Source organism: Phoca vitulina, unplaced genomic scaffold (assembly GCF_004348235.1).
Source record: "Phoca vitulina isolate PV1807 unplaced genomic scaffold, GSC_HSeal_1.0 scaffold7, whole genome shotgun sequence".
Taxonomy (NCBI): domain Eukaryota; kingdom Metazoa; phylum Chordata; class Mammalia; order Carnivora; family Phocidae; genus Phoca; species Phoca vitulina.
Genome location: NW_022589710.1, coordinates 38737164 through 38760015, shown reverse-complemented (window position 1 = coordinate 38760015; position 22852 = coordinate 38737164). Strand labels below are relative to the sequence as shown.

The window sequence follows — 22852 nt, the reverse complement described above, 5'->3', positions numbered from 1 at the left end:
GACTCTGAGAAACAAACTGAGGGATCTAGAGGGGTGGGGGGTGGGGGAATGGGTTAGCCTGGGGATGGGTATTAAAGAGGGCACGTACTGAATGGAGCACTGGGTGTTATACGCAAACAATGAATCATGGAACACTACATCAAAAACTAATGATGTAATGTATGGTGATTAACATAACATAATAAAAAAAAAAGTGCAAATTGGGAACAAGCATCTCCTCTGTGCCATATTGGGCAGTGAGATACTAACAGGTCGTACCCTTAAGGAGCTTGCAATTTACAGGTTCAAGATTCTTCACTTTAATTCAAGTACATTTTAAACACTAAATCAAAAACAGCTTTCCTCAAAAGGATTTTCATTTTACAAAAAAGACACTGTTAAAATAAGCCTTAAGACAGGCTAAAACACAGGCAAAGTAGAAAAATCCACGGGCTTTGGAGTCAAATAAACTGAATTCAAATCCTTGCTATCGCTTGCAATAAGACTTTGGATAAAACAGTTAATCTCTCCAAGCCTCTGTTTCCTCATTTGTAAAAGGGAGAATACTGATAAAAACCTTACAATGTAGCAGTTAATATTTAAAGTATATACAAAGAATATACATACTGCATAACACATTAAGAGACAGGGAAGGGATACTGTTCTAGTAAGAGTTAGGAGAAAGCAAAAAATACTGTGATTTAGCCAAATGAATTACTACTCTTACCATAAAGTTTAAGTGTAAAAGGAGAAGCTATAAAGTATAAATCGGTAAGGTATATAAAGAACACTCCCTTCAAGATGCCTACAAAGAATTATCAAATTTCCTTTCATAAACTCTTAAGTATCTATTGATTTCTTTTAAAGTGAATCATTTTGAAAAACATCTGCAGGTCACTTGTATAGTCCTTAGATGAATCACCGGGGTTAGAGGTTTAAAACTGGGGTTCACAACCTAATTTCCATGAATCCCCTGATACTATATACATAACATTGTGTGTTTCAGGGGAAGGGTCCAAAGAACCATCAGATTCGCAAAACATTAACAGTAGTTAAATGTGCTAGTCCAGTATTAATAAACTGGAATTTATACAATTTCCAGCAGAGTACACTCACAGGAGGCAATTATTTTATTTTTATTTTTTCTTAAAGATTTTTATTTATTTATTTGACAGAAAGACAGTGAGAGAGGGAGCACAAGCAGGGGGACTGGGAGAGGGAGAAGCAGGCTTCCTGCAGAGCAGGGAGCCCTATGCGGGGCTTGATCCCAGGACCGCGCCCCCCCCCCAATCATGACCTGAGCCAAAGGCAAACAGCTAACGACTGAGCCACCCAGGCACCCTGAGGCAATTATTTTACACTGCTTTTTAAGATTTTATTTACTTATTTGAGAGAGAGAGAGAGAGAGAGAGTGAGAGAGAGCATGAGTGAGGAGGAGAGGAAGAAGCAGGCTCCCCGTGAGCAGGGAGCCTGATGCAGGGCTGGGTCCCAGGAACCTGTGATCATGACCTAAGCAGAAGGCAGATGCTTAACGTACTGAGCCACCCAGGCACCTTAAATGAATGCAGTGTTAAATGAACTTCTGAAGCATACAAGCAAAATACAGAAAGGCTACTTCTTAGGTCAAATCAAAGTAATGCATTTTTTTTTAAAGATTTTTACTTGGGGCGCCTGGGTGGCTCAGATGGTTGGGCGTCTGCCTTCGGCTCGGGTCATGATCCCAGGGTCCTGGGATCGAGCCCCACATCGGGCTCCTGGCTCAGCGAGGAGCCTGCTTTTCCCTCGGCCTCTGCCTCTCTCCCTGCTCATGCTTTCTCTCTCTCTCTCTCTGTATCTGTGTCTCAAATGAATAAATAAAAAATCTTAAAAAAAAAAAAAAGATTTTTACTTATTTATTTGAGAGAGCGTGAGAGTGCACACGCGAGAGCAGTGGGAGGGGCAAAGGGGAGGGAAAGGGACAGCAGACTCACTGCAGAGCACGGAGCCCCAAACGGATCCCACCACCCAGAGATCATGACCTGAGCGGAAATCAAGAGTTGGACGCTAACCCACTGAGCCACCCAGATGCCCCCAAATTAATGCATTTTAAGTGACATTATCAAACATTTTCTGTGACAATGTAAAACCTTCAAAATATGAAATCATATTTCAAAACAAATTCTCAGTTTTTTGATGTGAAGTTTCTGATACTATTGTGAAGCCACGCAGTTATAACTTAAATCAAAAAAACCCCCATAATTTAACACAATTTAGCTATAAATACAAACACAATTATTTATAATTCTTATTCTAATAATTTCTAATATTTGGAATAAGTATTTAGATATACTACAAACTGTAAAAATGCTGAATCTCCTTAATTATTTCATATCTGTCGATTTGTCACAAAGCATTGTGCAGTAATAAAACTGGATGAAGAGAAGCAAATATTAAGTATCTACTATGTGCCAGAAAATTTCGCTCTGTGCCTTCCACACCTTATTTTAATCTTTTCAATCATCTTCTGAGGTGGCTACATGTTATAAGATGAGGAAACAGAGCTTGGCTGGGAATTACAGAATGGACTAACTTCCCAATTCAGCTGATCCTAAGGTTCTTCCACTAGATTACTATAATTATTTTCATTTCTCCTGCTGACTTTTTGCCTAAAACAAAAGTAGGCAAACGAAGCCCATAGGTCAAATCAGGCACACACTGTTTTTATAAAGTTTTATTGGAATATTCATTCACTTCTTTGGTTGCCTTTGCACTGTCACAGCAGAGTTGAGTACTTGCAACAGAAATGATATGGCCCCCAAAGCATAAATATTTACTATCTGGCCTGTTACAGAAAGTTGTTAACCCCTGCCTAAAAGGATCAAAAATGCCAAGAACTTCAGAGGCCTCAAAACTTCAATGTTTAGGGTTTTTGGGAAAACTATTAACGTAATAAAGGAACTTTAAAATTATATGAGACAAAAGGCCAAATTGCTTGAATATTTTGATTAAATCATATAAGCCCAAACTTATAAAAATGATAAAATTAAACAGCTTAATTATGAGATTACTGAAACCTTATTTTCATAATTAAACTGTTTTCTGTAGTTTGAATTGATGGAGGAAAACTTCACAATTCAAAGTGTTATGAGCATGCATCTTTTTTACCATGCACCCAAATTTTTCATGAACATCTTCTGTAGAGCAAAAGGGAGCCTGGCTTGGGCGCCTGGGTGGCTCAGTTGGTTAAGCCACTGCCTTCGGCTCAGGTCATGATCCTGGAGTCCCGGGATCGAGTCCCGCATCGGACTCCCTGCTCGGCGGGGAGTCTGCTTCTCCCTCTGACCCTCCCCCTTCTCATGCTCTCTATCTCATTCTCTCTCTCAAATAAATAAATAAAAAATCTTTAAAAAAAAAAAAGGGAGCCTGGCTTTTTCTAATAAGTAATTTATATTTCACTTCACACTTTATGATTTAATACATTCACTGAATTCATTCTACTCTAAAACAAACATATATGTAATTTCTCAAAGGTCTACAGTTGATTTTCTGGCGTGAGAAAGGAGCCTGGGTTTTTGCTGTTGTGTTTTTTTCAAAATTCCCATTGCTTTTACTCCAAGTAAAAAAACCAATTAAATAATTTTATCTTCATTCAAAATATACTTCGGCATTTAAATATAAATGTATTGTTTAAATAAACAACTTTCCTGGGGCGCCTGGTCGGCTCAGTCGGTTGGTTAAGAGTCTGCCTTCAGCTCCGGTCATGATCCCAGGGTCCTGGGACAGAGCCCCGCACTGATTCACATTGCTTTGGGCTCCTTGCTCAGCAGGGAGCCTGCTTCTCCTTCTCTCTCTCCCTCTGCTTGTGCACACTCTCTCTCTTTTGCTATCTCTCTGTCAAATAAATAAATAAAATCTTTAAATAAACAACTTTCCTAAATTAACTCAGCATGAAGAATGTTTGATTATAATGATACAAATAATATTTTCTTTCTTCATTTATTAATTTTAAACAGGAATTCTGCAGTGGTAAACTACAGTTTATAAACTCCAGTACAGATCAAGAAAACTTAAGTTGTACCAACATGTAAAATTTACATAATTGTTAAGGAACATCTTGACTCCTCTGACTTTATAAACACTTTAGTTCACAAAATCTTATATTTGGTTTCCTTCTTCATTTTTAAGAATGTTAATGTATATAAATCAAAGAATAATCCAAAATTATTTTGTTTGAAACAACTACAGAGCTTTCCTAGAACCAAAAATTAATCAGTGTAAGTCACCATACTAACAGATTAAACATAAGAAATCCACATGATTATCTCAATAGATGCAGAAAATGCATTTGACAAAATTCAACATCTACTCATGATAAAAATCCTAGGCAATACCTTGGAGGAAACTTCCTTAACCTGATTTAGAGAATCTACAAAATTACCTACAGGTAACATCATATTTATAATTTTTAAAAAAGATTTATTTATTTTAGAGAAGTGAGCAAGTGAGTGTGGGGGTGGGAGGGAGGAAGAGAGAATCTCAAGTAGACTCCCCACTCAGTGGGGATCCCCAAAGCGGGTCTCTTGAATGTTCTCCTTTTAAGACTGCAAACAAGGCAAAGATGTTCCCTTTCATTCCTCAAACTTCTCACTAGACTGTGAGATGTGCAGTTAGTGCAATAAATCAAGAAAAAGAAAAGGTATACAGATTAGAAACAGTTCTTTAGTCACAGACAACAGGACTGTCAACTCAGAAAATCCTAAGAAATCTATCCCCAAAAAAACCCCTAGAACTAATAAATGAGTTTCATAAAAACTGAGGATACAAAGTCAATACAAAAGAAATCAACTGTAATTCAATATACTAGCAACGATCAATTGGAAACCCACGTTTGTTTTTTTTAAGATTTTATTTCACAGAAAGAGAGCGTAGGCGCACAAGCAGGGGGAGCAGGAGCAGGAGAGGCAGAAGCAGGCTCCCTGCTCTGCGGGGATGCAGGGCTCCATCCCAGGACCTGACCTGAGCCAAAGGCAGATGCTTAACCGACTGAGCCACCCAGGCACCCCAAAAGCCACGTTTTTTTAAAAAGACCCTTTATAATAGGACCAAAAAAACTGAAATACTTAGGTATAGATTTAATAAAATATTTGCAGGATCTATATGCTGAAAACTACAAAACATTCATGAAAGGAAGCAAAGACCTAAATAAATGGAGGAAAATACTATGTTCATAGATTGGAAAACTCCATTTTGTTAAAATGTCAATTATCCTCAAGTCGACCTATAGATTAAGCACAATCCTAATCAAAATGCTAGCAGATTTTTTTTTGTGGATATCAACAAGCTAATCCTAAAATTTATATGGAAAGGCAAAAGAACTAAAATAGCTAAAACAATTTTTTGAAAAGAATACAAGTTGGGGAACTCACATTACCTGATTTCAAGACTTATTTTAAAACTACAGTAATCAAGACACTGACAGTAGCAAAGGATAAGTGTATCAATGAAACACAGAAGTCTAGAAAGACCCACAAAAATGTAGTCAAAGGGTTTTTGACCAGGACACAAAGGCAATTCCATGGAGAAAGGAAAGTCTTTTCAACAAATGGTCATGGGACAATTGGACAAATAAATGAAACTCAACCCAAAATTCTCTTTATAATAAAAATTAACTCAAAATGGAACACAGATCTAAATATAAAATATAAAACTATAATACTTGTAAAAGAAAACATAGGAGAAACCTTTGTGACCTTGGATTAGACAAAAAGTGCTTATATACAACGTCAGAAGATCCATAAAAAAATGCTAATACTCTGGACTTCATCAAAATATAAAACCTCTGTACTTCAAAAGCCACTGTTAAGAGGATGGAAAAGGCAAGCAACACACTGGAGAAAATCTTTTTAACAATCACCTGTCAGACAATGGACTGTGAAAAACTCTCAAAAGTCAACATTTAGAAAATCCAATTTTAAAATGGACAAAAGAGGGGCGCCTGGGTGGCTCAGTCGTTAAGCGTCTGCCTTCAGCTCAGGTCATGATCCCAGGGTCCTGGGATCGAGCCCCGCATCGGGCTCCCTGCTCAGCGGGTCTCCCTGCTCAGCAGGAAGCCTGCTTCTCCCTCTCCCACTCTCCCTGCTTGTGTTCCCTCTCTCGCTGTGTTTGTCAAATAAATAAATAAAATCTTTTAAAAAAATAATAAAAAATAAAATGGACAAAAGATTTCACTTCACCAAAGAAGATATACAGATGGCAGATAAGCATATGAAAAGATATTCAACATCATTAGATAAAAACCACGTGAGAAACTGCTACAAACCTATCAGAATGTAAAACTAAAAAAACTGACCATACAAAGTGATGAGGATGTAAAATAACTGGAACATTCTTCATACATTGCTGGTAGGAATATAAAGCAGTTCAGCCTCTTTGGAAAAAAACAATTTGCTGTTGTAACAAATTACCACAAACTTGGTTGTTTAAAAATAACATAAATTTATTATTTTACTGTTCTGTACATTAAAAATCTGACCTAGGTCTCCCTGGGCTAAAATCAAGATGCTGGCAGAGCTGCATTCTCTTTTGGAGGCTCCAAACGTTAATCCATTTCCTAGCCTTTTCCAGCTTCTAGAGACCACCACATGCCTTAGCTTAAGGCTCTTCTCTCCATCCTCAAAACCAAGAACTCTTCATCTATCTGGAGCGGCTTCTGTTTTTATACCTTTTCTTTCTTACTCTACTACTTCTTTTTTTCCCTTTTAAGGACATTTGCGATACATTGGACCCACCTGGGTAAACCAGCATACTCTCTCTATTTTAAAGTCAGTTGATTAGCAACCTTAATTCCACTGCAACTTTAATTTGCCTTTGCTGTAACCTAGTTTATTCACAGGTTCCAGGGATTAGTATATCTTTAGTCTACCTACCACGGGACCGTTTTTTAAGTAAAGTTAAACATACACTTCCATATAACCCAGAAATGAAGACTTATGTTCACACAAAAACCTGTTCCCCGAGATTTATAGCAACTTTTTCAGAGTTAAAAAAATTTTTAAAAATTTTAAAACTAACTCAAATATCCTTCAACTGGTGAACAAACTGTGGTACATCCCTACAATGGAATACTACATTCAGCAGTAAAACAGAAGGAACTGCTGATACACTCACAACATGGATGAATACTCAACTGTATTATGCTAAATGAAAGAAACCAGACTCAAAAGGCTAAATACTGAATGATTCCATTTATATGACAGTCTAGAAAAGACAGACTATAGGGAAAGACAGATCATTAATTGCCAAGGATTACAGGTGAGGGAAGGGTTGATTATAGAAGGGCAGCTTAAGGGAATTTTATAGGTGCTGGACCTATACCTGATTTTGGTAGGTACACAGATCTATGTCTTTGTCAAAACAACTGTACAACAAGAATTGTACAAAAACAAAACAAAACTTCATTTCATGTAAATTAAAAATAAAGTTAAAATCTTTTTTTTTTCAAAGATTTTATTTATTTATTTGACAGAGAGAAAGAGAGAGCAAGAGCAGGAACACAAGCAGGAGGAGTGGGAGAGGGAGAAGCAGGCCCCCTGCTGAGCAGGGAGCCCGATGCGGGACCCGATCCCAGGACCCTGGGATCACGACCTGAGCCGAAGGCAGACGCTTAACGACTGAGCCACCCAGGCGCCCCTAAAGTTAAAATCTTTTTAAAACAAGGAAAATGAAACATCATTTATCAGATTGGCAAAAATTTAAAAATCTGACCATGCCAATCAGACAAATCCAAGCGTGAGCAAAGATGATTCCTATACTGTTATAAATTGTTAAACTTTAGAGGGTAATTTGGCTGCAGCTAGTAAAGCTTAAAATGCACATCAACCTATGGCCCAGCAATTCCAATTAGGGTAGGTATACATTCTAGGAAACCCTCACACATGTGTCTGAGGAGACATGCACAAAGATATTCACTAAACACTGTTTGAAATACTGAAAAACTGAAAACAACCCTTTTGCAGGGGAATGAATTAATGGTGGTCGGTGGTTGTTAAAATAAGAGAGAAATGCATAAAGGAAAGAATCAACCCTGCTAAATACATACAGGAGTTTGAGAAGAATATTTTATTGGTTTGTTTATCTAATAATAGCATATATATAGTGAAAAGAGCACTGTACTTGGAATCTGGAGACAAGTATTCTAGCATTTAGTTCCAACTCTGCCACTAACAAGCAGTCAAACTGTGGACTACTTAACTCTACAAACCTCACTTCCTTTTCCTGGAAAACACTAAGATTATTTCCTAACTCAAGAACTCTATCATTCAATAAATATATAGTCAAAATTTATATATATTCAATATATAGTCAAAAATTATATTCTAAGAACGTTATGTTGAGAAATTTTCCCCAGACACCCTGAAATCAGAAACTATCAGAGAAACAGAACATCTTAGTAAATTGATACATATAATGGACCAAATTTCTTGTTATGTTTGTGCTGAACTTTTTAATCAAGATCATAAATCAGAAAGAGCCTATAAAGAGCTAAACCCACCATACTGACTCAGGTCACCCTCAAGTAAAACTCTCCCATTTTAATATTCTAAAACAAGTTAATATTATTAATGAGTCCATCTTTACTTGTCAAGTTCTGGTCTGTCTAGCCAAAAGTCATTTAAATACATGGTAAAATTTACTTGGTCCTTTTTAGCAAAGATAAAATAATGAATTGCTTTTCGTATTTTTGCCCGTTTCATCTATAAAGATCTTACATTATAATTTAATAGCTTTAGCCTACTACAATAGTTTAAAGAGCCTTTTAAAACTTCATATGCCATGTCCACAGGGAACTAGTAAAAAACCAGTAGTTCATAATCCAAAAAAGCTTACTTAACAATTTCATTACCACCAATACTTAAACTTCAAAAGACACCAATAACCACATGTCATTTGTTCCTATTGCAGAATTTAATAGGTTATTAACTTCTGGTATAATCCAAAGGCATAATTAGGATACTACCATTAAAGCACGAAATTACTTTTTTCTAAAAAATCAGAAATATTAACACCTTTTACCCTGTCAGGAAAATCAAAATTTCGAAAGTCCTGTTCTACAGGATTTCAAATCTAAATTCTCACAATTCTAAAGGAGTACGGAGACAAAACACACACTGTATGCTACTTCTAAAAACCTCTCAGCTATCAAGATTTTAATTTTAGCGCCAACTGCCAAGAAAAACCTTCCGACCGAAACCTAAATTCCGTACACATTACTGTAAGCCAATCAACTAAACAGGTGAGTTACTATTATTAGGAAGTTACATAATTTACGCCAAAGATTGTTTAAAGCGTCTTTCATTAAATGAGGGTTATAATAATTTACAGGCTTCAAAGTTCACCTTGCAAACTTCAAGTAAATTACCAGAAACCATTAACGAGATGAGGCTTTTCTTTAAAAGTGGACACAAGGAAGTAGGAACTGTTTATTTGTTTAAAGAACGCAATAAGCACCGAATACCAGGAGCTGAGTCAGGCAGAGGAACGCTGACTACATTCCGTCTTCTAAAGAAAAGTGTTCGCCCCACCGATTTCCCCCGCCCGGCCCGAGAGGGAGTCCAGGGAGCCGCGAAGCCGGGCACGGGGGACGCCGAGGGCAGGGGACTCCCTGCCGTGTCCCCTGCAACCCCGGCCGGGCTGGCTGGAGCCCCCGCCAAGGTGGTCCCATGCCAAGGCAGAGGGAGCGGGCAGGGCCGGGCAGCGTCCCCCCGAGGGACAAAGGTTGGGCTCACGCCGCCCGGGGCAGCCAGCCCAGCAGCCCCGAGTCCCTCCCGGGCCGAGCGGCGAGTGGGGGAGGGGACAAGCCCCGCCGCCCCTCCCCCCGACGCGCTCCCCGGGACCTGTTGATTAAGATCTCCACAAACAGCTGCCGCTGGTCCGCCTCTTACCTCTGCGCCACCGCGGCCGCCGATCCTCCCGCCCCGGCCGCTCCCACACACTGCACAAACGACAGCTCCCCTGCGGCACTTAAAACACCGGATAAAGAATCCAGAAACTCCCGATTCCCCACCTCACAATCCTTAGACCCCGCCTCCGCCCCACCGCCAGTCGCCGCCGTCGCCGCCGCCGCCAGCGACTCACTCCACCTCGAGACCGCGCGAGACCGGCCCCCGCGGCCGCCGCGAGACCGCGCACGCGCCCCCGGGACGCTGGCGCAGCGGGCGCGCCTATCCCAGTTCCTTCTCGGCGCGCCCCGCCCGCTGCTAGGCCGAGAGGCTGGCGCGGTTCGCCCAATCCCGCGCCGGCGTGGAGAGAGGGCCCACTCATTGGTCCGCTCCGCAGCCCCCAGCGGCGGGTCGCGCGCACTCGCGCACCTCTAAGGAAGGCTGGAGCTGCTTCGTGCTCGCCAGCACAAGGGCTGTGTGGGGACGTGAGGTTTCCCTGAGACGCAGTCGGACGCGGGCTGTTGTCGGGAGAGCCCCTGACCTTCCTCTCCCTGGGGGCCCGTCAGCTCCTGAAGAAAATCTGATTCCCCTGGAGGCGACTCCTGGGTCCTGTGAGGCACGTCACACAATCTAACATTTGTTTAAAAAAGAGCCACGACATACTTAAACACGTGGATATGTGTAACGTCCCCACAGAATTCTCTGCTACCGCAGAAGACGCCCAAAAGCTAGCAGCTAGGACCGAGTTCTGGAAACCAGAAAGGAAGGATGCCAAGGGCCAGAGCAGTTGCCCAAAACTCGAGTGAATGCACCTAATGACCTGGGCCAACCCATAAACAGTGGGGTCTTCAAGGAAATCCAGATAAAGTCTTCAAGATTCCTTAGAAACTGTTAGCTACATCCAAAAAGAAAAAACAGCTGTAGTGTGTATGGGACCTATTTTCTCTTAAATGCGTAAAATAAGTAATAATTCAAGGAAGCTTCCTCTAGCTCCTCCACGAGTTTTTCTTTAGCACAGGGTTTCTCCGTCTTAGCGCTATTGACATTTGGGCCAGATAATTTGTTGTGGGGGCTGGTCTGTGCACCGTAGGATGTTCAGCAGCATCCATGGTCTCTACTTGCTGGATGCCAGTAGTACCACTACCCCGGTTGGTCACCATCAAAATGTGTCTAGACGACGGTAAAGGTTCCCTGTGGCAAAATCACCTCCAGTTAAGAACCACCGACCTGAGGCTCAGTCGGTGAAGCGTCTGCCTTCAGCTCAGGTCTTGATCCCACAGTCCTGGGATAGAGCTCTGCATCCCTTCGGGGCTGCTCAGCAGGGAGCCTGCTTCTCCCTCTCCTCTGCTTGCTGCTCCCTCTGCTTGTGCTCTCTCTCTCAAATAAAATCCTGGCGGGGGGGGGGGGGGATGAAAAAAAGAACCACTGACCTACCTGTTCAAAGAAATGGCCTCTTTAGAAAGATAGTCTCTCTTTACCCATACCTTCCAATTGCCTGGCCCAAAGCAGTTTTGCAAAACACCCCCACCCAAATGAACCCTCCAGCTACCTAGACTTGCTTCTCCAGCTGCTTGGACTCCTCTGTCACAGGACCCCACCCTAATAAAATGATGATCACTATCTGTAGGAGATAGCAGCTATTGATCTCAAAATATGTGGAAATGCCTTTGTAAAGTGCTACACAAATAGTATTTTTAATTCCTAAAGGTATTTTCTTTTTAAAAGAGGGTAGACTCAATGGCAGATAGAAAATTTATTCTCTGCTAAATAGAGACATTCCCAGGATCCCCAAATCATTCAAATTACTGGCCTCGTGTGCAAAAAATGAAGGATACCTGGAAGAGTGGAAGGTATAGAAACTGGAGGCAAGGTGATTAGATTTGAGTTATAGTTTTGATGGTTACTAGTTCTGTGATCTGATGATAACTACTGGGATGCATGACAGGTTTGGGGCCTAAATTTTCTCATCTGTAATATAATGAGTTAGCTACTGTTTATTTTTGTTTTTGTTTCTGTTGTTTGTTTATTTTCTAGTTTTAAGATTCTGATAGCCTCTGCATATGGACTCTGACATGGATAGCTTAGGGGGTTAAGAAAATATAATATTCATCCTCAAACAGAATGAAATCGTATTCTGTGGTTTAAAGCCTCCAAAGAGTTATTCATTCTTGGCACAAGGCAGTTCATCCACTGAGTCACTCTGGCAAATTTGTAGCTAAGTATTTTGGGTGAGTAGTAAAAGCCAAACTATAAAGTCAAGTGTATAGTGGAGAGTACCCATAGTTAAATACCCTTCTGCCTTCCTCATTTTGGCATCTGCTTAATCCATTGTTTGCCAACATTCTCTATTATATGTTTATATAATATAATGTTATAACATTTATTTCATTCAAGGCTTGGGGAAATATATTAACATTTCATTTCAGCCATTTGCAACAGGTCTGAAATCTCAGTTTTCAAGATTCTACCACTCACCATTATATGTGAAATCCTTAACTAAAGCTATTGATTATATCCCTTTGGTTTTATCACTTCTATGTACTAGTGAAAGCCAAGTTTCCATAACTGAATTAGCAGCCTACTCTCTTATAATTGTATGAACCAGATGATCAGAAATAATGTAAATTTAAAAAGGGGCGCCTGGGGCGCCTGGGTGGCTCAGTTGGTTAAGCGGCTGCCTTCGGCTCAGGTCATGGTCCTGGGGTCCTGGGATCGAGCCCCACGTCTGGCTCCCTGCTCAGCGGAGAGCCTGCTTCTCCCTCTCCCTCTGCCTGCCACTCTGCCTACTTGTGCTCTCTATCTCTCTGTCAAATAAATAAAATCTTAAAAAAAAAAAAAAAAAGGAAGGGGGGGAGCCTGGCTGGCTCAGTCAGAAGACCATAAGACTTTTGATCTTTGGATTGTGAGTTCGAGCCCCAAATTGAGTGTAGAGATTACTTAAAAATAAAAAAAATCTAGGGGGCGCCTAGGTGGCTCAGTCGGTTAAGTGGCTGCTTTCAGCTAGGGTTGTGATCCCAGGGTCTTGGAATGGAGCCCTGTGTCAGGCTCCCTGCTCAGCGGGGAGCCTGTTTCTCCCTCTCCCTCTGCCTGACGTTCTGCCTACTTGTGCTCTCTCTCTCTCTCTCAAATAAATAAATAAAATCTTTGAAAAAAATAAATCTAAAAAAAGAATAAATTAGAATACTCACTAATTCATATATAAGAGAAGTTATGAAACAAGCACTTAGTAGGTTTATTAGTTATTAACTACATATCTTAAAAAGTGTTAAATATATAAAAAAGGCAAACCAACAAACCGTGAACTTTTCGAATTTCACTGGGTTTAGTTATTATTTTGATGTGTTATAGTATTTCTTAACCTTTCCTAAATCTAGCTTAAAAAATTGTCTCTAAGCTAAGGACATTATGCAGTTATTACTATATGGAATGGGAGGTCCCACTGTCTAAGGTTAGAAGCAGTATCATTTAGTACAGGTCAGTATCATTCAAATCAAATAACTTTTCACCCATTAATTAAAAAAATATATACTGAGTATTTTCTATGTGCTAAGCACTGTGCTGTAAGGAATTAAAACATGTGATAGTTACTGTCCTGGAGGAATTTATAGTAAGCTGGGGAAAGGGACAAGACAAGTCCATATAGGTAAAATACAAGGGAAATTATGGTAAATGAAAATAAAGTTCTCCGTGGACTCAAAGGTAAAGTCTTATACCAGGAGAAGCTTTACTATTTAATGATGGGGGACAGAGAAAGGGACAGAGAATAAGCTATTATGAAAATACACACAATAATAGGAAAACCAAGATCTTGTACATGGCTTTAAAAAGATGGGCATAAAACTTTTTATCAATTTGAATAACTGCATGAAAGTACACACAGAAAAGCATGGGCTTATTATGGGAACATTAAGTAGTCGACAATAACTTCAGGGTAGGATATTCAACATTTAGGATGTTAGTCATTTATCACACTTTCATTGGTACCTTTCTTGACTGGTCCTGGGCTAGGCTGGGGATGAGCAGACAAATAAAACATGGTCCTGGAGAAATTTTATTTTGAAGAGAGGAGATAGGCAAATTTGGAGCTTGGAAATTTTTAATGAAGGAAAGACCAAGATTGAATGCTAAGAGAAAGGAAATCAAGTTTGTTCTCCTTGAAAATGGCTATAAAATTACCCATATCTTTTCCTCCCCAAGCTCCCAATCAAATCTCTGTTTTGTTTGTAGAACAAATCTCAGCTGCTGTTTTTAATTCACATAGATATGTGAATACCTATGACTGGGTAGGGGTGGTATCTGTGCTGAACTCCAGAGTTGAACTTAAATGCCTCTTTTATCCTCTCTTGGACCGACTCTGAGCTTTAACTCCACCACTGCTTCAAAACAGTCTTTGTCAAGGTCACTGATTAGAGCTGCTTTGTTAAATGCAAAGGTCAGTGTTGAGTTCTCATCTTCCTTATCTGTCAGCAGCATTTGATGGCAGGGAGCATTTTCTCCATTTTGTCCTCTGGGCTCTGGAAACATCATTCTAGCTTCTCTTCCTACCCGCTGGAACCTCCTTTTCATTTCCTTGCTGGTTCTTTATCTCCCCGAATGCTAACAATTGGAGTGTCCCAGGACTCTAACAGTCAATATTTACTTCTCTGCCTGGCTTTGAATCCCCGCTCTACCATTTGGGGCCATTTGATCAAAAGGAGATCACTTAATTTCTCTGAGATTCAGTTTCCTCATTTATAAATTGAGGATAATGAAAGTTGCTACCTCCCACAGTGGTTGTGAAGATGAAATGAATTATATATGTAAAGTGCTTAAAACAGTGCCCTGCACTGTATACATTAACAACTTGTCCTTATTTTTTAAAAAGATTTTATTTATTTGAAAGAGAGAGAGAGAGCAAGCACAAGCAGGGGGGAGGGGCAGAGGGAGAGAGAGAGAAGCAGACTCCCCGCTGAGCAGGGAGCCTGATGCGGGACTCGATCCCAGGACCCTGGGATCATGACCTGAGCCGAAGGCAGATGCTTCACCGACTGAGCCACCCAGGCACCTGATTTGTCCTTATTTTTTTTTTTCTTATTTTTATCGTGTTCTTTATCATTCGCTCCCTACATGATTTCATCTGATCTCATGGCTTTAAATTCCATCTATACGCTGTCAACTTTAAACTGATCTCTAGCCTGAACTTCTGCCTCAAACTCCAGAATCATATAGTTAACTGCTGACTCAACATTTCCATTAGGATTTCTAATGAGCATTACAAATTTAACACATCAGAACTTTTTTTGTCCAGTTTTCTTCATTTCAGTGTATGGTGATGCTACGTGTTTCAGTTGTTCAGGTTTTCTCTCACACGGCACATCCAATCCATCAGGAAATCCTTTTATTTCTACCTTTAAAACATACCCAGAGTCTAACCGCTTCTCACCAACCCCACTGCTACCACCCTACTCAAAGACATTATCATCTTTTGCCTGGATTACTGCAATAGGCTCTTTCCCACCCATATTTTCTCTTAATACTACAGCCAGAGTGATTCTGCTAAAATAAAGGTGAAATCAAATCACTGTTGTGCTCAATAGTGTATAGTCCAACACGACCTTCCTGACCTTAACTCTTACTGCTCTTTCCCTTTCTCATTTCATACCAGCCACACTGGTGCTTTTGCTGCTCTTTATATATTCCAACAGCTTCTGCCTCAAAGCCTCTGCATTCACTGTTTCTTATACCTGAAATATCCAATCTCCACATGCCTACTTTCCCTCACTTCCCTTAGGTCTCATTTCAAATGTTATCTTATGAGTGAGCCCCATTATCTCTCATGCCCTACGTCCTGGCACTCCTTACCTCCCTTCCCCAACTTTATTTTTCATTGTAATTATTCACCATCTGACATATTGCATATTTATTATCTATCTCCCCAAAGTAGAATGTAAACTCCATGAGGGCAAAGACTTTGTCTATTTTATTCATCACTACTTATTTTTTACGATTTCCCAGCATCTAAAACAGTATCTGACATATAGATGGTACTCAGTAAATATTTGTTGAAAAATGACTTAATGAAAGAAATAGACATAAGTGGAATAGGGATGATGAAAAGGTCAAAGAAAAACTTCAGCTTTGTCAAATGTTTGGCCTGTAACTAGCCTGTCTTAGGAATAACTTCTGCCTAAAGATGACTGTTTTTGCTCCTAAGTGGTGGTCTGGGTGGGGAAGGAGGAAGAGAGCATGGCAAATGCAAAGAGAAAAGGGAAAAGAAAACTTCTTGCTCATTACCACCTCCTTCCCATGCTTCATGGTTCATTCCAGCTACTATAATAATCCCTCATTTAATTAATACAGCTGAGAATTAGAAAGCAGAAAGTTCCTTCAAAAGTCAAAATCAGTTGCTCTTACATTTTATTCCTGAACTTCCATGAGTCTCTGACAAGCTTAGATATCTTGTTTCTAACTTCTAACAGATTACTATTATATGTGTGACCCTTTGATGGATGTGTCAGTTGAAAGCATACATACCCCGGCCACGAGACAGGGTCAGGGAAGTCAGTCAGGAAAGGAGTTTCCAGTGGAAATTACAGATCAGATAAAGGAGGTAGTTCTAACTAGGAATTTGCAAAAGCTCAGTAGAAACAGACATCTGGGACTTACAAACTTTTTTCTCGTGGAAAAGTCCTAAACTTTAGAAGGCAAAAATCAATTTATAAAGGCAAATCAGAGCAGTGGTCATATGGGGTGAGGCTGGGCTGGAGGGAATTAATTGCAAAGTGGTACATGGAGAGTGATTCATTTAAATGAAATCATGTAGGATGTATTTACATCCAGTATGGGGCTTGAACTCATGACCTGGAGATCAAGAGTCCCATGCTCTACTGAGTGAGCTGGCCAGGCACCCTGCATGTTTTCTTTTTATATCTGATTTCTTTCCCTCAATGGGATGTTTCTGATTCACTCGTGTTTTTGTTGCACTGTTTGTTTTTTGTTGTTGGTAGGTAGTATGAATAGACTACATGTATACTGTATGAATATACCACAGCTTGTTGAAACATTCACCTGTTGCTGGGCATTCAGGGTGTTTCCAGATTTTGGCTATTATGAACAAAACTCCTATAACCATTTGTGTACAAGTCTTGTTTTGAACATATGTCTTATGAACATGTTTTAATTTTTCCTGAGTAAATACCTAGAGTAGAATTGTTTGGTCATATGATATGATGTCTTAACTTTATAAGAAACTTCCTGTTTTCCAAATGAGTTGTACAGGGACCATCATGTATGAAAGATCAAATTGTTCCACATAGTCACCTACACTTGTGGTGGTCTGGTACTGCCTCTTGAAGGACTCTGTTACTAGGTAATAATAGTCTTAGTTGTGACTTTCTTCACCACAGAATCAATTTGTTCCAGATAATCTCTCTCAAGGAAATATTTTCTGTTGTGAGACAGCCACCTCCAAATTAGAAACTGTTAGCTTATATATAATCATAACTTAAAAATGGCCCTAATGGTGATCCCATAGTGGTTGCATGGAAAACTACTTCACTCTTGATTGTGGAAATGGGAAAGAACTCCTTTTCATCTTTGGAGCAACGAAAGGAGGAGGATGAATTCCTTGGGATTGTGGGCCAAGGGGAATGGGTAGAGGATTTTCCTGTCTAGCAGAAATATAATGTGAGTCACATACGTAATTTTGTGAGATCTTATTTCGCAGCTAGTTAAGAAAGTAAAAGGAAACAGATGAAATAAATTTATAAATTTTAACTTGATACATCCAAAATATTGTAATTTAAACACATAATCAATATAATTATTGAGATATTTTGTTATTTTTTCATACTAACTCTTCAAAATCTGATGTATATTTTATACTAAAAGTATTTCTCAATTCAGATGCTAAATTTTCAGCAGTTGAAGTGAAAAAATGTACCCTTACCAAAACAACACATTTAAGTTTAATGCAAAAAATATTCTACACTGCCTCAGTTTTTAAATTTAAATTTAAATCAATTAAAATTAAAAGAAATTTAAAATTCAGTTTCTCAGCTGCACTAGCCACATTTCAAGTGCTCACTGGCTACATATACCCAGTTGCTACCATACTGGAACATATATTTCTAGAAGTTTGTCTGTGGGACAGGAAGGAGAAGATGGAGAGGTGAGATGTATTCTTTGTTGCGCCTCAGGTCACAGTAGAAATACAAGTACTATATGCTATTTGTGTGAAATTTGATATAGATAGATATGTATCTTTTTCCCTAGTTGCATGATTTTGAACAAATAACCTCTGTAAGCTCCACTTTCACCATCTGTCCGTAAAACAGGAAAATAATAATACCCCTCAGATTGTTGTGAAGATGGAGAAGGCATGCAAAGCACATGGGAGAATGACTGGCAGTGTTTTGAAAAGGACTAAGTAGTGGCTTTTCAAAATCCAAATTATTCTTTGGATGGGGACTGTCTATAGTTCTTTTTCTATATTTAAAGGAATGGAAGTTTTTAAAAACCTGTTTGGAAGTGGCATTCATTGATTCAGCAAATACTGTCTCTCAGGCCAGATGCTCAACACTTAAAACCCAAAGACAGAAAGAACACGGTCCCCGCCTTCAAGAACCTCATAGTGCTTAATGGTAGAAACAACACAGTGTTGGGCTAATGTCCAAGTGAGGAAAGTGAAACCAAAGAGAGTAACATTTATCCAACAATCCCAAAGAAAAGAAGCCCTACAGATAAAAATTGAGTTTATGAAGTGAAAACCTTAATAGTTCTATTTCTCTACCTTCCTTTAAAACTGACATCCACAATTATAATAACCAAGATTTAAGAGGTTAGATTGGCATGAATTTAAATGCTCAATGATTGATTAGTAGTAGCCTTTATTTCTGCCACATGGAAGACACTGCTTGGTTTTTCTCTTGTGTTGGTTATTTCTTGAGCCATGCTTGTTTTTTAGTTTAGTAGTTTGTATTTATCTGACAAAAAAAAAGATGGAAAAGTCAGTTCAATTCAAAGGTCTAAAATACAGCACATTTTAAAAGTTATTATTGTTAAGTATAAAACATTAAAAAATTAAATATGAGTAAAATAAGTGATCAAAATAAGCAAAATTGCATTTTTAAATATAGTTTCTTTTCTTAATCTAACAATAAAGATCCTCTGGACAGATAAGATCTCATTTTTGAAATCTAGAGGTTGAAGTGATGTTAAAGAAACCTCCTTAATTTCTTAAAATTTTTGTTTTTAAAAGCTATTTCTGGGGTGCCTGGGTGGCTCAGTAGGTTGGCATCTGCCTTGGGCTCTGGTCATGGTCTCCGGGTCCTTGGATTCAGGCCTGCGTCAGGCTCCCTGCTCAGCGGGGAGTCTGCTTCTCCCTCTTCCTCTGCTCCTCCCCCTCCTCATGTGTGTACTCTCTCTCTAATAAATAAATACAATCTTAAAAGATAAATAAAAGCCATTTCTACCCATGTAAGAATCTAATAAATCAAGATGTCAAGATTAAGATTATGGGCTTTTAGTCTTTAAAATTTATAGATGGGTCACTGAATTATTTGCAAGTCCTTAATCTGTCCTAAACTGCATCCCAAAATAAGCCATATGTATATATTTACATACACATGATATATGCTCATTGTAAACAAGGGGCCAAGTAACTTTCACATTTCAGTTGTGATAATATGAAGCCTTTGTCAGTAACAAAATATTTTCACCATTAAAAAAAACCACCTACTTTTTCTTATATATTGGCAATTCACAATTTAAATATTTGGGAGCCACTTTTTAAATTTCAGAAGCCAAGATTTAAATATGGTATGTATATTATTATTTCTGCTCTTCTTTGCATTTGCTGCTCTCTAATAAGACCCTAATATTTGATATTTCATTGTTATAGAATATATATCCATCAAAGGATGAAATCCTTGTAGAATATTGAGCTCTCTTCCAGTGAATTTTTCTTTCTAAATTCTGTAATATATTGAGAAACGACAGGACTTGGGACTCTCCCTAGGTGGACGGAGGTCCCAGCACGCATTACCCTAGCGCCGCTCCGTCACTGTCCACCACCACCATGGGACAATATTATTGGGGGGAGGGGGCAAGAAATGACAAAAGAGCAGGCACAGACTGAGGAGTGTGTGGAGAAACCAGGGTGTCATCGTGCATGGACTTTTGTTATTTTTCGGCCACACCGTCTCCCTCTGGTGCACCACCTCTGGCCCATGGTGTGCATCTGGGTGAGTTCCTGTTACTAAGATAAGTGACCAAGTGCTAAGCTAACTTTGGTGGCAGAGTGACACAGAAGGGTGGGCACCTCAGTTCCAACAGCAGAGCCCTGACGAGATATGGCCAAGTGGTTCCTGCCAAGAGTGTGAGGAGGGAGCAAACAGGAAGAGTAGGAATGCGAATGACGGAATCACGTGTCAAAGCAGTGGCAAGCAATTCTCTTCCAGTGCTTCACCTGACACTCCCTCTAATCCATGTGCTGACATTACATTTTGACCCTTGAAGGATTCTAGGGCGGAAACCACCACAAACTGTCAACATCCCATTCCACCTCTATTGTTACTACAATAGAAGTAATAAGATTCCATGTTCAAAGAGTCAATTTGTTGACAACTTCTTGTGCAAGTGTCACATCTGTCCTTTATAGCTATAGCGACTTATAATTGTAAAAAAAAATTACCTTTTGGTTGTCTTACATGTTTTTTCCATTGGCCTTTTCTTTTTCTGTTTTACTTTCCTTTCCTCGCATCCATTCCCCTGAGAAAAGGGGAGACAGATGAGGCATGAGATTGAGGGAAGTAGATTTGACATGAGGGGAGGGAGCCAGAGGGCAAAAGAAAAATAGTGGGGAAAGTGGAAGAGAGAGAGGGAAGTGAGGAAGAAAGAAGAAAGCCAGAAGCAGGAGAGAAAAAAAGCACAGAAGGAGAGACAACTTAATTTGGTCTTAAGTTAAAAAATGTCTTTATCCTTGCAATGGAGCCCATTGTTAAATTTCACAAACAGCTTCTCTTTTAGGGTCCTCCCACCCTTTCTCTTTTTAGACCTGGTTTCATAAATAGAGACTGAACCTGGCTGCTTAGGATTGCAAGGAATTTGATTTGCAATAGTTCAGAGGAAAGTGGAACAGAAAGATGGGTTTGGATGAAGGGGACATGCCCAGGATTTCGTAAGCAATTTTCCCCTTTCTTCCTTCTCAGCTCTCTATCCTTTACCTAATTGCCCACAATCCTGGGAAAATCCCATAGGACCATAGGTAAGCCTAAGTTTGGGCTCCCCATAAAGAGATCAGCAGAGCTAAGGACAGTAAAACCTAAATAGGTAAGAAATTAAAAGTTAAGAAAAGGGAGAGATGGACCCAGATCCAGAGAGACAGTGTCCATCTGGGCTCTGCCCTGTAGCCTTGTCATAAAAACAGTACATGTGAAGTGCCACTTTACCAAGCCTTACTCAGAAAGGATGAAAGTGTCAAACTGCAGAGAGGTTTGAGACATGAATAAGAGACCATGGTCCCCAGGCAGTGTGGTCCCGGAGTCGGGTGAACGTGAACCTGACCAGGGTTTTGTTTAATTGCAGTGGGGAGCAGTTCCTGGTTTCTGCTGCCTAGAATAGAAATCAGATTCGCCGACTCATTTTTCATCTACATTCAGTCTAAATTCAATGGGACAAGGGAGTAAGATTCTAATCTTTGCTCTTCTTGGTGTAAGAAGTGTAAAATGTGAATAAGTATGAAAGGGGGAAAAAGTGATTCAGAGGAGTGTGGAAACAGGGAAGGAAATGCCAATCAGAGGGAAAATGGAAAAACTATGTAAGCCTAAGTCAGAAAACATGGGAAGACAGAGAGAGAAGTGGGAAGAATGAAAAAGTATGTGAAAGAAAACAAACGGGGAAAATAATTAATACTTTGTGACAACTGCAAGCCAAATTTGTATGTCGTACCACCCTTGTGATTTAACAAGCTGAGCGTGGAACTCGGCTGCATGTTGGCTGTGTCTTTGCTGAACTCCTGATTTCCAGAGCCCCATTTCAAGCTGTTGCTGAATTTAGAAAGATGGGCCCCCAGGACCACGCACGTATCAGCTCATGACATCATAGCAGCTGAAAGGGCCTTGAGACACCAGACACGCCCACTTCAATCCCTCACCCATATGCACACATATTTGATAGTTGAAGAAGCTTGAGGTCCAGAGACTTTAAATGACACACCCATGGAACAGAGGAAATGCAATTTAGAACTCAAACCTGGGACTTTTCATTCTAGGTGCAGTATTTAACAGCTGGTTTCTTCATCGTTTCCTTCCAGATTTCCTGGAATTCATTTTCCCAGCTTGTGTCATGGACTCATTACCTCCTAGCTATGTTGTCTCCCAAACTCTGTCATCCTCTGGTTAGTTTTGTTTTGTTTTGTTTTTTTGTCTCTTGTCCCCACTGGTAGTCAGTCAACGAATCTTGTTAACTACGTATTCACGTCCTTGTTGCCCTCTGACTCCTTTTCACCGGGTTCATGACTTGGGCACCTTTCATCCTGGACTATTCTTTTATTTTTATTTTTTAAAGATTTTATTTATTCATTTGAGACACAGAGATACTGAGAGAGAGAGAGAGAGAGAGAGAGAGAGAGCATGAGCAGGGGGCGAGATAGAGGGAGAGGGAGAAGCAGGCTCCCTGCTGAGCCAGGAGCCTGATATGGGGCTCGATCCCAGGACACTGGGATCAGGACCTGAGCCGAAGGCAGACGCTTAATGACTGAGCTACCCAGGCGCCCCCACCTTGGGCTATTCTAATGATTCCCTATCTGTAGCCTCCTCTAGCTCTCTTGGAGATCACAGTCGGAGTAATCGTTCCCAAATACAACACTAATTTTGTTAGTTCTGGTTTTCAGTGGCTCCTCCTTAGCTACCAAACTGTACCATCCAAACTCCCCAGCATGGCCCGAGACTTCCGTAATCTGGCCCTGCTTTGCTTTC

General features: G+C 39.9%; 1 protein-coding gene across 4 annotated transcripts in view; it reads right to left on the bottom strand.

Annotated features, from left to right (window-relative positions):
• MPP5 (membrane palmitoylated protein 5) overlaps nt 1-10093 on the bottom strand; it is a 79774-nt gene extending 69681 nt beyond the window's left edge. Inside the window, exon 1 of one of the 4 annotated variants that reach the window (XM_032405353.1) lies at nt 10022-10093. The gene's annotated coding sequence lies outside the window, so the exon portion shown is untranslated. The other 3 variants (XM_032405351.1, XM_032405355.1, XM_032405354.1) reach the window with 3 other exon arrangements.
• Nucleotides 10094-22852: the final 12759 nt, after the last annotated feature.